The sequence below is a fragment of the Lissotriton vulgaris genome, chromosome 8, assembly GCF_964263255.1.
Source record: "Lissotriton vulgaris chromosome 8, aLisVul1.2, whole genome shotgun sequence".
Taxonomy (NCBI): Eukaryota; Metazoa; Chordata; class Amphibia; order Caudata; family Salamandridae; genus Lissotriton; species Lissotriton vulgaris.
The window spans coordinates 1,530,958,197-1,530,973,641 of NC_141696.1; the positions used below are offsets into that span (position 1 = coordinate 1,530,958,197).

Here is a 15,445-nt window from a genome sequence, read left to right on the forward strand (position 1 = left end):
CTATGTTGAATTGATCATTTTGTAGATCAGTTGATAAAAATGTTGATAGAGAAAAAAGTACTACAGCTGATTCCAAGACCTCTTTTGTTAGAAGCAAGGAACCTCTCAACTGTGTCGAAACCGGGGATTGAACCAGGGACCTTTAGATCTTCAGTCTAACGCTCTCCCAGCTTAGCTATTTTGGCCTGCTTATAGCTGTGGTCTTCATACTTTAATTTAAACCATTTAACAAAATAGATGCAGGACCTGGATTTTTAACCTCATATGGTGAGATATGTTTTAAGGAGTCCTGTATCATTCCGCAATTAACTGGTGCAATGGGTAAATAGCATTTTTGGGATCCAGGTTAGGTAGTTGTTTTTTTACCTCTGAATGGACTAGCACTATATTACCCAGATATATTTGGCATGAGTAGGTAAGCAATGTCATCTGACTACTGACATCTGTGTTCAAGGGGAAGTGGAAGGTAATGCAGACAAGAGTTTACTTTACAAAAAAGCATGAAATGGGAAATATTCATTGTCAAACCTGAAGGTAAGAGAGGTGGAAGCAAGTTTAGAAGGAGGACATAAATCAAAGTCTATGTTTAATTGATTGTGTTGTAGATCAGTTGGAAAAAATGTGATGAATAGAGAAAAAGTACTACAGCTGATTCCAAGACCTAATTTGTTAGAAGCAAGGAACCTCTCAACTGTGCCGAAACCCGGGATTGAATCAGGGACCTTTAGATCTTCAGTCTAACGCTCTGCCAACTGAGCTATTTCGGCCTGCTTATAGCTGTGGTCTTCATACTTTAATTTAAACCATTTAACAAAATAGCTGCAGGACCTGGATTTTTAACCTCATATGGTAGAGATATGTTTTAAGGAGTCCTGTATCATTCCCCAGTTAACTGGTGCAATGGGTAAATAGCATTTTTGGGATCCAGGTTAGGTAGTTGTTTTTTTAACTCGAAATGGACTAGCACTATATTACCTAGATATATTTGGCATGAGTAGGTAAGCAATGTCATCTGACTACTGACATCTGTGTTCAAGGGGAAGTGGAATGTGATGCAGACAAGAGTTTACTTTACAAAAAAGGACGAAATGGGAAACATTCATTGTCAAACCTGAAGGCAAGATAGGTGGAAGAAAGTTTAAAAGGAGGACAGAAAGCAAAGTCTATGTTGAATTGATCATTTTGTAGATCAGTTGATAAAAAGGTTGATAGAGAAAAATGTACTACAGCTTATTCCAAGACCTATTTTGTTAGAAGCAAGGAACCTCTCAACTGTGCCGAAACCCGGGATTGAACCAGGGACCTTTAGATCTTCAGTCTAACGCTCTCCCAACTGAGCTATTGCGGCCTGCTTATAGCTGTGGTCTTCATACTTTAATTTAAACTATTTAACAAAATAGACCTGGATTTTTAACCTCATATGGTAGAGATATGTTTTAAGGAGTCCTGTATCATTCCGCAATTAACTGGTGCAATGGGCAAATAGCAGTTTTGGGATCCAGGTTAGGTAGTTGTTTTTTTAACTCTGAATGGACTAGCACTATATTACCCAGATATATTTGGCATGAGTAGGTAAGCAATGTCATCTGACTACTGACATCTGTATTCAAGGGGAGGTGGAAGGTAATGCAGACAAGAGTTTACTTTACAAAAAAGCATGAAATGGGAAATATTCATTGTCAAACCTGAAGGTAAGAGAGGTGGAAGCAAGTTTAAAAGGAGGACATAAAGCAAAGTCTATGTTAAATTGATTGTGTTGTAGATCAGTTGGAAAAAATTTGATGAATAGAGAAAAAGTACTACAGCTGATTCCAAGACCTATTTTGTTAGAAGCAAGGAACCTCTCAACTGTGCCGAAACCCGGGATTGAACCAGGGACCTTTAGAACTTCAGTCTAACGCTCTCCCAACTGAGCTATTTTGGCCTTCTGATAGCTGGGGTCTTCATACTTTAATTTGAACCATTTAACAAAATAGATGCAGGACCGGGATTTTTAACCTCATATGGTAGAGATATGTTTTAAGGAGTCCTGTATCATTCCCCAGTTAACTGGTGCAATGGGTAAATAGCATTTTTGGGATCCAGGTTAGGTAGTTGTTTTTTTAAATCTGAATGGACTAGCATTATATTACCCAGATATATTTGGCATGAGTAGGTAAGCAATGTCATCTGACTACTGACATCTGTGTTCACGGGGAAGTGGAATGTGATGCAGACAAGAGTTTACTTTACAAAAAAGGACGAAATGGGAAACATTCATAGTCAAACCTGAAGGAAAGATAGGTGGAAGAAAGTTTAAAAGGAGGACATGAAGCAAAGTCTATGTTGAATTGATCATTTTGTGGATCAGTTGATAAAAATGTTGATAGAGAAAAAAGTACTACAGCTGATTCCAAGACTTATTTTGTGAGAAGCAAGGAACCTCTCAACAGTGCCGAAACCCGGGATTAAACCAGGGACCTTTAGATCTTCAGTCTAACGCTCTCCCAACTGAGCTATTTCTGCCTCCTGCTAGCTGTAGTCTTCATACTTTAATTTAAACCATTTAACAAAATAGATGCAGGACCTGGATTTTTAACCTCCTATGGTAGAGATATGTTTTAAGGAGTCATGTATCATTCCGCAATTAACTGGTGCAATGGGCAAATAGCATTTTTGGGATCCAGGTTAGGTAGTTGTTTTTTCAACTCTGAATGGACTAGCACTATATTACCCAGATATATTTGGCATGAGTAGGTAAGCAATGTCATCTGACTACTGACATCTGTGTTCAAGGGGAAGTGGAAGGTAATGCAGACAAGAGTTTACTTTACAAAAAAGCATGAAATGGGAAATATTCATTGTCAAACCTGAAGGTAAGAGAGGTGGAAGCAAGTTTAGAAGGAGGACATAAAGCAAAGTCTATGTTAAATTGATTGTGTTGTAGATCAGTTGGAAAAAATTTGATGAATAGAGAAAAAGTACTACAGCTGATTCCAAGACCTATTTTGTTAGAAGCAAGTAACCTCTCAACTGTGCCGAAACCCGGGATTGAACCAGGGACCTTCAGATCTTCAGTCTAACGCTCTCCCAACTGAGCTATTTCGGCCTGCTTATAGCTGTGGTCTTCATACTTTAATTTAAACCATTTAACAAAATAGATGCAGGACCTGGATTTTTAACCTCACATGGTAGAGATATGTTTTAAGGAGTCCTGTATCATTCCGCAATTAACTGGTGCAATGGGTAAATAGCATTTTTTGGATCCAGGTTAGGTAGTTGTTTTTTTAACTCTGAATGGACTAGCACTATATTACCCAGATATATTTGCCATGAGTAGGTAAGCAATGTCATCTGACTACTGACATCTGTGTTCAAGGGGAAGTGGAAGGTAATGCAGACAAGAGTTTACTTTACAAAAAAGCATGAAATGGGAAATATTCATTGTCAAACCTGAAGGTAAGAGAGGTGGAAGCAAGTTTAGAAGGAGGACATAAAGCAAAGTCTATGTTAAATTGATTGTGTTGTAGATCAGTTGGAAAAAATTTGATGAATAGAGAAAAAGAACTACAGCTGATCCCAAGACCTATTTTGTTAGAAGCAAGGAACCTCTCAACTGTGCCGAAACCCGGGATTGAGCCAGGGACCTTTAGATCTTCAGTCTAACGCTCGCCTAACTGAGCTATTTCGGCCTGCTTATAGCTGTGGTCTTCATACTTTAATTTAAACCATTTAACAAAATAGATGCAGGACCTGGATTTTTAACCTCATATGGTAGAGATATGTTTTAAGGAGTCCTGTATCATTCCCCAGTTAACTGGTGCAATGGGTAAATAGCATTTTTGGGATCCAGGTTAGGTAGTTGTTTTTTTAACTCTGAATGGACTCGCACTATATTACCCAGATATATTTGGCATGAGTAGGTAAGCAATGTCATCTGACTACTGACATCTGTGTTCAAGGGGAAGTGGAATGTGATGCAGACAAGAGTTTACTTTACAAAAAAGGACGAAATGGAAAACATTCATAGTCAAACCTGAAGGCAAGATAGGTGGAAGAAAGTTTAAAAGGAGGACAGAAAGCAAAGTCTATGTTGAATTGATCATTTTGTAGATCAGTTGATAAAAATGTTGATAGATAAAAAAATACTACAGCTGATTCCAAGACCTATTTTGTTAGAAGCAAGGAACCTCTCAACTGTGCCGAAACCCGGGATTGAAACAGGGACCTTTAGATCTTCAGTCTAACGCTCTCCCAACTTAGCTATTTCGGCCTGCTTATAGCTGTGGTCTTCATACTTTAATTTAAACCATTTAACAAAATAGATGCAGGACCTGGATTTTTAACCTCATATGGTGAGATATGTTTTAAGGAGTCCTGTATCATTCCGCAATTAACTGGTGCAATGGGTAAATAGCATTTTTGGGATCCAGATATATTTGGCATGAGTAGGTAAGCAATGTCATCTGACTACTGACATCTGTATTCAAGGGGAGGTGGAAGGTAATGCAGACAAGAGTTTACTTTACAAAAAAGCATGAAATGGGAAATATTCATTGTCAAACCTGAAGGTAAGAGAGGTGGAAGCAAGTTTAGAAGGAGGACATAAAGCAAAGTCTATGTTAAATTGATTGTGTTGTAGATCAGTTGGAAAAAATTTGATGAATAGAGAAAAAGTTCTACAGCTGATTCCAAGACCTATTTTGTTAGAAGCAAGGAACCTCTCAACTGTGCCGAAAGCCGGGATTGAACCAGGGACCTTTAGATCTTCAGCCTAACGCTCTCCCAACTGAGCTATTTCGGCCTGCTTATAGCTGTGGTCTTCATACTTTAATTTAAACCATTTAACAAAATAGATGCAGGACCTGGATTTTTAACCTCATATGGTAGAGATATGTTTTAAGGAGTCCTGTATCGTTCCGCAATTAACTGGTGCAATGGGTAAATAGCATTTTTTGGATCCAGGTTAGGTAGTTGTTTTTTTAACTCTGAATGGACTAGCACTATATTACCCAGATATATTTGGCATGAGTAGGTAAGCAATGTCATCTGACTACTGACATCTGTGTTCAAGGGGAAGTGGAAGGTAATGCAGACAAGAGTTTACTTTACAAAAAAGCATGAAATGGGAAATATTCATTGTCAAACCTGAAGGTAAGAGAGGTGGAAGCAAGTTTAGAAGGAGGACATAAAGCAAAGTCTATGTTAAATTGATTGTGTTGTAGATCAGTTGGAAAAAATTTGGTGAATAGAGAAAAAGAACTACAGCTGATCCCAAGACCTATTTTGTTAGAAGCAAGGAACCTCTCAACTGTGCCGAAACCCGGGATTGAACCAGGGACCTTTAGATCTTCAGTCTAACGCTCGGCCAACTGAGCTATTTCAGCCTTCTCATAGCTGGGGTCTTCATACTTTAATTTGAACCATTTAACAAAATAGATGCAGGACCTGGATTTTTAACCTCATATGGTAGAGATATGTTTTAAGGAGTCCTGTATCATTCCCCAGTTAACTGGTGCAATGGGTAAATAGCATTTTTGGGATCCAGGTTAGGTAGTTGTTTTTTTAACTCTGAATGGACTAGCACTATATTACCCAGATATATTTGGCATGAGTAGGTAAGCAATGTCATCTGACTACTGACATCTGTGTTCAAGGGGAAGTGGAATGTGATGCAGACAAGAGTTTACTTTACAAAAAAGGACGAAATGGAAAACATTCATAGTCAAACCTGAAGGCAAGATAGGTGGAAGAAAGTTTAAAAGGAGGACAGAAAGCAAAGTCTATGTTGCATTGATCATTTTGTAGATCAGTTGATAAAAATGTTGATAGAGAAAAAAGTACTACAGCTGATTCCAAGACCTATTTTGTTAGAAGCAAGGAACCTCTCAACTGTGCCGAAACCCGGGATTGAACCAGGGACCTTTAGATCTTCAGTCTAACGCTCTCCCAACTGAGCTATTTCGGCCTGCTTATAGCTGGGGTCTTCATACTTTAATTTAAACCATTTAACAAAATAGATGCAGGACCTGGATTTTTAACCTCATATGGTAGAGATATGTTTTAAGGAGTCCTGTATCATTCCCCAGTTAACTGGTGCAATGGGTAAATAGCATTTTTGGGATCCAGGTTAGGTAGTGGTTTTTTTAACTCTGAATGGACTAGCACTATATTACCTAGATATATTTGGCATGAGTAGGTAAGCAATGTCATCTGACTACTGACATCTGTGTTCAAGGGGAAGTGGAATGTGATGCAGACAAGAGTTTACTTTACAAAAAAGGACGAAATGGGAAACATTCATTGTCAAACCTGAAGGCAAGATAGGTGGAAGAAAGTTTAAAAGGAGGACAGAAAGCAAAGTCTATGTTGAATTGATCATTTTGTAGATCAGTTGATAAAAATGTTGATAGAGAAAAAAGTACTACAGCTGATTCCAAGACCTATTTTGTTAGAAGCAAGGAACGTCTCAACTGTGCCGAAACCCGGGATAGAACCAGGGACCTTTAGATCTTCAGTCTAACGCTCTCCCAACTGAGCTATTGTGGCCTGCTTATAGCTGTGGTCTTCATACTTTAATTTAAACTATTTAACAAAATAGATGCAGGACCTGGATTTTCAACCTCATATGGTAGAGATATGTTTTAAGGAGTCCTGTATCATTCCGCAATTAACTGGTGCAATGGGCAAATAGCAGTTTTGGGATCCAGGTTAGGTAGTTGTTTTTTTAACTCTGAATGGACTAGCACTATATTACCCAGATATATTTGGCATGAGTAGGTAAGCAATGTCATCTGACTACTGACATCTGTATTCAAGGGGAGGTGGAAGGTAATGAAGACAAGAGTTTACTTTACAAAAAAGCATGAAATGGGAAATATTCATTGTCAAACCTGAAGGTAAGAGAGGTGGAAGCAAGTTTAGAAGGAGGACATAAAGCAAAGTCTATGTTAAATTGATTGTGTTGTAGATCAGTTGGAAAAAATTTGATGAATAGAGAAAAAGTACTACAGCTGATTCCAAGACCTATTTTGTTAGAAGCAAAGAACCTCTCAACTGTGACGAAACCCGGGATTGAACCAGGGACCTTTAGATCTTCAGTCTAACGCTCTCCCAACTGAGCTATTGCAGCCTGCTTATAGCTGTGGTCTTCATACTTTAATTTAAACCATTTAACAAAATAGATGCAGGACCTGGATTTTTAACCTTATATGGTAGAGGTATGTTTTAAGGAGTCCTGTATCATTCCGCAATTAACTGGTGCAATGGGCAAATAGCAGTTTTGGGATCCAGGTTAGGTAGTTGTTTTTTTAACTCTGAATGGACTAGCACTATATTACCCAGATATATTTGGCATGAGTAGGTAAGCAATGTCATCTGACTACTGACATCTGTATTCAAGGGGAGGTGGAAGGTAATGCAGACAAGAGTTTACTTTACAAAAAAGCATGAAATGGGAAATATTCATTGTCAAACCTGAAGGTAAGAGAGGTGGAAGCAAGTTTAGAAGGAGGACATAAAGCAAAGTCTATGTTAAATTGATTGTGTTGTAGATCAGTTGGAAAAAATTTGATGAATAGAGAAAAAGTACTACAGCTGATTCCAAGACCTATTTTGTTAGAAGCAAGGAACCTCTCAACTGTGCCGAAACCCGGGATTGAACCAGGGACCTTTAGATCTTCAGTCTAACGCTCTCACAACTGAGCTATTTCGGCCTGCTTATAACTGTGGTCTTCATACTTTAATTTAAACCATTTAACAAAATAGATGCAGGACCTGGATTTTTAACCTCATATGGTAGAGATATGTTTTAAGGAGTCCTGTATCATTCCCCAGTTAACTGGTGCAATGGGTAAATAGCATTTTTGGGATCCAGGTTAGGTAGTTGTTTTTTAACTCTGAATGGACTAGCACTATATTACCTAGATATATTTGGCATGAGTAGTTAAGCAATGTCATCTGACTACTGACATCTGTGTTCAAGGGGAAGTGGAATGTGATGCAGACAAGAGTTTACTTTACAAAAAAGGACGAAATGGGAAATATTCATTGTCAAACCTGAAGGCAAGATAGGTGGAAGAAAGTTTAAAAGGAGGACAGAAAGCAAAGTCTATGTTGAATTGATCATTTTGTAGATCAGTTGATAAAAATGTTGATAGAGAAAAAAGTACTACAGCTGATTCCTAGACCTATTTTGTTAGAAGCAAGGAACCTCTCAACTGTGCCGAAACCCAGGATTGAACCAGGGACCTTTAGATCTTCAGTCTAACGCTCTCCCAACTGAGCTATCGCGGCCTGCTTATAGCTGTGGTCTTCATACTTTAATTTAAATCATTTAACAAAATAGATGCAGGACCTGGATTTTTAACCTCATATGGTAGAGATATGTTTTAAGGAGTCCTGTATCATTCCGCAATTAACTGGTGCAATGGGCAAATAGCATTTTTGGGATCCAGGTTAGGTAGTTGTTTTTTTAACTCTGAATGGACTAGCACTATATTACCCAGATATATTTGGCATGAGTAGGTAAGCAATGTCATCTGACTACTGACATCTGTGTTCAAGGGGAAGTGGAAGGTAATGCAGACAAGAGTTTACTTTACAAAAAAGCATGAAATGGGAAATATTCATTGTCAAACCTGAAGGTAAGATAGGTGGAAGCAAGTTTAGAAGGAGGACATAAAACAAAGTCTATGTTAAATTGATTGTGTTGTAGATCAGTTGGAAAAAATTTGATGAATAGAGAAAAAGTACTACAGCTGATTCCAAGACCTATTTTGTTAGAAGCAAGGAACGTCTCAACTGTGTCGAAACCCGGGATTGAACCAGGGACCTTTAGATCTTCAGTCTAACGCTCTCCCAACTGAGGTATTTCGGCCTTCTGATAGCTAGGGTCTTCATACTTTAATTTGAACCATTTAACAAAATAGATGCAGGACCTTGATTTTTAACCTCATATGGTAGAGATATGTTTTAAGGAGTCCTGTATCATTCCCCAGTTAACTGGTGCAATGGGTAATTCGCATTTTTGTGATCCAGGTTAGGTAGTTGTTTTTTTAACTCTGAATGGACTAGCACTATATTACCCAGATATATTTGGCATGAGTAGGTAAGCAATGTCATCTGACTACTGACATCTGTGTTCAAGGGGAAGTGGAATGTGATGCAGACAAGAGTTTACTTTACAAAAAAGGACGAAATGCAAAACATTCATAGTCAAACCGGAAGGCAAGATAGGTGGAAGAAAGTTTAAAAGGAGGACAGAAAGCAAAGTCTATGTTGAATTGATCATTTTGTAGATCAGTTGACAAAAATGTTAATAGAGAAAAAGTACTACAGCTGATTCCAAGACCTATTTTGTTAGAAGCAAGGAGCCTCTCAACTGTGCCGAAACCCGGGATTGAACCAGGGACCTTTAGATCTTCAGTCTAACGCTCTCCCAACTGAGCTATTTCGGCCTTCTGACAGCTGGGGTCTTCATACTTTAATTTGAACCATTTAACAAAATAGATGCAGGACCTGGATTTTTAACCTCATATGGTAGAGATATGTTTTAAGGAGTCCTGTATCATTCCCCAGTTAACTGGTGCAATGGGTAAATAGCATTTTTGGGATCCAGGTTAGGTAGTTGTGTTTTTTAACTCTGAATGGACTAGCACTATATTATCCAGATATATTTGGCATGAGTAGGTAAGCAATGTCATCTGACTACTGACATCTGTGTTCAAGGGGAAGTGGAATGTGATGCAGACAAGAGTTTACTTTACAAAAAAGGACGAAATGGAAAACATTCATAGTCAAACCTGAAGGCAAGATAGGTGGAAGAAAGTTTAAAAGGAGGACAGAAAGCAAAGTCTATGTTGAATTGATCATTTTGTAGATCAGTTGATAAAAATGTTGATAGAGAAAAAAGTACTACAGTTGATTCCAAGACCTATTTTGTTAGAAGCAAGGAACCTCTCAACTGTGCCGAAACCCGGGATTGAACCAGGGACCTTTAGATCTTCAGTCTAACGCTCTCCCAACTTAGCTATTTCGGCCTGCTTATAGCTGTGGTCTTCATACTTTAATTTAAACCATTTAACAAAATAGATGCAGGACCTGGATTTTTAACCTCATATGGTGAGATATGTTTTAAGGAGTCCTGTATCATTCCGCAATTAACTGGTGCAATGGGTAAATAGCATTTTTGGGATCCAGGTTAGGTAGTTGTTTTTTTAACTCTGAATGGACTAGCACTATATTACCCAGATATATTTGGCATGAGTAGGTAAGCAATGTCATCTGACTACTGACATCTGTGTTCAAGGGGAAGTGGAAGGTAATGCAGACAAGAGTTTACTTTATAAAAAAGCATGAAATGGGAAATATTCATTGTCAAACCTGAAGGTAAGAGAGGTGGAAGCAAGTTTAGAAGGAGGATATAAAGCAAAGTCTATGTTAAATTGATTGTGTTGTAGATCAGTTGGAAAAAATTTGATGAATAGAGAAAAAGTACTACAGCTGATTCCAAGACCTATTTTGTTAGAAGCAAGGAACCTCTCATCTGTGCCGAAACCCGGGATTGAACCAGGGACCTTTAGATCTTCAGTCTAACGCTCTCCCAACTGAGCTATTTCGGCCTTCTGATAGCTGTGGTCTTCATACTTTAATTTGAACCATTTAACAAAATAGATGCAGGACCTGTATGTTTAACCTCATATGGTAGAGATATGTTTTAAGGAGTCCTGTATCATTCCCCAGTTAACTGGTGCAATGAGTAAATAGCATTTTTGGGATCCAGGTTAGGTAGTTGTTTTTTTAACTCTGAATGGACTAGCACTATATTACCTAGATATATTTGGCATGAGTAGGTAAGCAATGTCATCTGACTACTGACATCTGTGTTCAAGGGGAAGTGGAATGTAATGCAGACAAGAGTTTACTTTACAAAAAAGGACGAAATGGGAAATATTCATTGTCAAACCTGAAGGCAAGATAGGTGGAAGAAAGTTTAAAAGGAGGACAGAAAGCAAAGTCTATGTTGAATTGATCATTTTGTAGATCAGTTGATAAAAATGTTGATAGAGAAAAAAGTACTACAGCTGATTCCTAGACCTATTTTGTTAGAAGCAAGGAACCTCTCAACTGTGCCGAAACCCAGGATTGAACCAGGGACCTTTAGATCTTCAGTCTAACGCTCTCCCAACTGAGCTATCGCGGCCTGCTTATAGCTGTGGTCTTCATACTTTAATTTAAATCATTTAACAAAATAGATGCAGGACCTGGATTTTTAACCTCATATGGTAGAGATATGTTTTAAGGAGTCCTGTATCATTCCGCAATTAACTGGTGCAATGGGCAAATAGCATTTTTGGGATCCAGGTTAGGTAGTTGTTTTTTTAACTCTGAATGGACTAGCACTATATTACCCAGATATATTTGGCATGAGTAGGTAAGCAATGTCATCTGACTACTGACATCTGTGTTCAAGGGGAAGTGGAAGGTAATGCAGACAAGAGTTTACTTTACAAAAAAGCATGAAATGGGAAATATTCATTGTCAAACCTGAAGGTAAGATAGGTGGAAGCAAGTTTAGAAGGAGGACATAAAACAAAGTCTATGTTAAATTGATTGTGTTGTAGATCAGTTGGAAAAAATTTGATGAATAGAGAAAAAGTACTACAGCTGATTCCAAGACCTATTTTGTTAGAAGCAAGGAACGTCTCAACTGTGTCGAAACCCGGGATTGAACCAGGGACCTTTAGATCTTCAGTCTAACGCTCTCCCAACTGAGGTATTTCGGCCTTCTGATAGCTAGGGTCTTCATACTTTAATTTGAACCATTTAACAAAATAGATGCAGGACCTTGATTTTTAACCTCATATGGTAGAGATATGTTTTAAGGAGTCCTGTATCATTCCCCAGTTAACTGGTGCAATGGGTAATTCGCATTTTTGTGATCCAGGTTAGGTAGTTGTTTTTTTAACTCTGAATGGACTAGCACTATATTACCCAGATATATTTGGCATGAGTAGGTAAGCAATGTCATCTGACTACTGACATCTGTGTTCAAGGGGAAGTGGAATGTGATGCAGACAAGAGTTTACTTTACAAAAAAGGACGAAATGCAAAACATTCATAGTCAAACCGGAAGGCAAGATAGGTGGAAGAAAGTTTAAAAGGAGGACAGAAAGCAAAGTCTATGTTGAATTGATCATTTTGTAGATCAGTTGACAAAAATGTTAATAGAGAAAAAGTACTACAGCTGATTCCAAGACCTATTTTGTTAGAAGCAAGGAGCCTCTCAACTGTGCCGAAACCCGGGATTGAACCAGGGACCTTTAGATCTTCAGTCTAACGCTCTCCCAACTGAGCTATTTCGGCCTTCTGACAGCTGGGGTCTTCATACTTTAATTTGAACCATTTAACAAAATAGATGCAGGACCTGGATTTTTAACCTCATATGGTAGAGATATGTTTTAAGGAGTCCTGTATCATTCCCCAGTTAACTGGTGCAATGGGTAAATAGCATTTTTGGGATCCAGGTTAGGTAGTTGTGTTTTTTAACTCTGAATGGACTAGCACTATATTACCCAGATATATTTGGCATGAGTAGGTAAGCAATGTCATCTGACTACTGACATCTGTGTTCAAGGGGAAGTGGAATGTGATGCAGACAAGAGTTTACTTTACAAAAAAGGACGAAATGGAAAACATTCATAGTCAAACCTGAAGGCAAGATAGGTGGAAGAAAGTTTAAAAGGAGGACAGAAAGCAAAGTCTATGTTGAATTGATCATTTTGTAGATCAGTTGATAAAAATGTTGATAGAGAAAAAAGTACTACAGTTGATTCCAAGACCTATTTTGTTAGAAGCAAGGAACCTCTCAACTGTGCCGAAACCCGGGATTGAACCAGGGACCTTTAGATCTTCAGTCTAACGCTCTCCCAACTTAGCTATATCGGCCTGCTTATAGCTGTGGTCTTCATACTTTAATTTAAACCATTTAACAAAATAGATGCAGGACCTGGATTTTTAACCTCATATGGTGAGATATGTTTTAAGGAGTCCTGTATCATTCCGCAATTAACTGGTGCAATGGGTAAATAGCATTTTTGGGATCCAGGTTAGGTAGTTGTTTTTTTAACTCTGAATGGACTAGCACTATATTACCCAGATATATTTGGCATGAGTAGGTAAGCAATGTCATCTGACTACTGACATCTGTGTTCAAGGGGAAGTGGAAGGTAATGCAGACAAGAGTTTACTTTATAAAAAAGCATGAAATGGGAAATATTCATTGTCAAACCTGAAGGTAAGAGAGGTGGAAGCAAGTTTAGAAGGAGGATATAAAGCAAAGTCTATGTTAAATTGATTGTGTTGTAGATCAGTTGGAAAAAATTTGATGAATAGAGAAAAAGTACTACAGCTGATTCCAAGACCTATTTTGTTAGAAGCAAGGAACCTCTCATCTGTGCCGAAACCCGGGATTGAACCAGGGACCTTTAGATCTTCAGTCTAACGCTCTCCCAACTGAGCTATTTCGGCCTTCTGATAGCTGTGGTCTTCATACTTTAATTTGAACCATTTAACAAAATAGATGCAGGACCTGTATGTTTAACCTCATATGGTAGAGATATGTTTTAAGGAGTCCTGTATCATTCCCCAGTTAACTGGTGCAATGAGTAAATAGCATTTTTGGGATCCAGGTTAGGTAGTTGTTTTTTTAACTCTGAATGGACTAGCACTATATTACCTAGATATATTTGGCATGAGTAGGTAAGCAATGTCATCTGACTACTGACATCTGTGTTCAAGGGGAAGTGGAATGTAATGCAGACAAGAGTTTACTTTACAAAAAAGGACGAAATGGGAAACATTCATTGTCAAACCTGAAGGCAAGATAGGTGGTAGAAAGTTTAAAAAGAGGACAGAAATCAAAGTCTATGTTGAATTGATCATTTTGTAGATCAGTTGATAAAAATGTTGATAGAGAAAAAAGTACAACAGCTTATTCCAAGACCTATTTTGTTAGAAGCAAGGAACCTCTCAACTGTGCCGAAACCCGGGATTGAACCAGGGACCTTTAGATCTTCAGTCTAACGCTCTCCCAACTGAGCTATTGCGGCCTGCTTATAGCTGTGGTCTTCATACTTTAATTTAAACCATTTAACAAAATAGATGCAGGACCTGGATTTTTAACCTCATATGGTAGAGATATGTTTTAAGGAGTCAAGTATCATTCCACAATTAACTGGTGCAATGGGTAAATAGCATTTTTGGGATCCAGGTTAGGTAGTTGTTTTTTTTAACTCTGAATGGACTAGCACTATATTACCCAGATATATTTGGCATGAGTAGGTAAGCAATGTCATCTGACTACTGACATCTGTGTTCAAGGGGAAGTGGAAGGTAATGCAGACAAGAGTTTACTTTACAAAAAAGCATGAAATGGGAAATATTCATTGTCAAACCTGAAGGTAAGAGAGGTGGAAGCAAGTTTAGAAGGAGGATATAAAGCAAAGTCTATGTTAAATTGATTGTGTTGTAGATCAGTTGGAAAAAATTTGATGAATAGAGAAAAAGTACTACAGCTCATTCCAAGACCTATTTTGTTAGAAGCAAGGAACCTCTCAACTGTGCCGAAACCCGGGATTGAACCAGGGACCTTTAGATCTTCAGTCTAACGCTCTCCCAACTGAGCTATTTCGGCCTTCCGATAGCTGTGGTCTTCATACTTTAATTTGAACCATTTAACAAAATAGATGCAGGACCTGGATTTTTAACCTCATATGGTAGAGATATGTTTTAAGGAGTCCTGTATCATTCCCCAGTTAACTGGTGCAATGGGTAAATAGCATTTTTGGGATCCAGGTTAGGTAGTTGTTTTTTAACTCTGAATGGACTAGCACTATATTACCTAGATATATTTGGCATGAGTAGGTAAGCAATGTCATCTGACTACTGACATTTGTGTTCAAGGGGAAGTGGAATGTGATGCAGACAAGAGTTTACTTTACAAAAAAGGACGAAATGGGAAACATTCATTGTCAAACCTGAAGGCAAGATAGGTGGAAGAAAGTTTAAAAAGAGGACAGAAAGCAAAGTCTATGTTGAATTGATCATTTTGTAGATCAGTTGATAAAAATGTTAATAGAGAAAAAAGTACTACAGCTTATTCCAAGACCTATTTTGTTAGAAGCAAGGAACCTCTCAACTGTGCCGAAACCCGGGATTGAACCAGGGACCTTTAGATCTTCAGTCTAACGCTCTCCCAACTGAGCTATTGCGGCCTGCTTATAGCTGTGGTCTTCATACTTTAATTTAAACCATTTAACAAAATAGATGCAGGACCTGGATTTTTAACCTCATATGGTAGAGATATGTTTTAAGGAGTCCTGTATCATTCCGCAATTAACTGGTGCAATGGGCAAATAGCAGTTTTGGGATCCAGGTTAGGTAGTTGTTTTTTTAACTCTGAATG

The 15,445-nt window shown here is 38.1% G+C and overlaps 6 non-coding genes across 6 annotated transcripts; all 6 read right to left on the reverse strand.

Moving 5' to 3' along the window:
- Positions 1–5,874: 5,874 nt before the first annotated feature.
- Positions 5,875–5,947, reverse strand: TRNAF-GAA (transfer RNA phenylalanine (anticodon GAA)). Its single transcript has one exon. It is a non-coding gene; the product is annotated as a tRNA-Phe (tRNA).
- A 3,417-nt stretch (positions 5,948–9,364) lies between these two features.
- Positions 9,365–9,437, reverse strand: TRNAF-GAA (transfer RNA phenylalanine (anticodon GAA)). The gene has a single exon. It is a non-coding gene; the product is annotated as a tRNA-Phe (tRNA).
- Positions 9,438–10,528: 1,091 nt separating this feature from the next.
- On the reverse strand, positions 10,529–10,601 carry TRNAF-GAA (transfer RNA phenylalanine (anticodon GAA)). The gene has a single exon. It is a non-coding gene; the product is annotated as a tRNA-Phe (tRNA).
- Positions 10,602–12,272: 1,671 nt separating this feature from the next.
- TRNAF-GAA (transfer RNA phenylalanine (anticodon GAA)) lies at positions 12,273–12,345 on the reverse strand. Its single transcript has one exon. It is a non-coding gene; the product is annotated as a tRNA-Phe (tRNA).
- A 1,091-nt stretch (positions 12,346–13,436) lies between these two features.
- On the reverse strand, positions 13,437–13,509 carry TRNAF-GAA (transfer RNA phenylalanine (anticodon GAA)). Its single transcript has one exon. It is a non-coding gene; the product is annotated as a tRNA-Phe (tRNA).
- A 1,092-nt stretch (positions 13,510–14,601) lies between these two features.
- Positions 14,602–14,674, reverse strand: TRNAF-GAA (transfer RNA phenylalanine (anticodon GAA)). Its single transcript has one exon. It is a non-coding gene; the product is annotated as a tRNA-Phe (tRNA).
- Between the last annotated feature and the right edge of the window lie 771 nt (positions 14,675–15,445).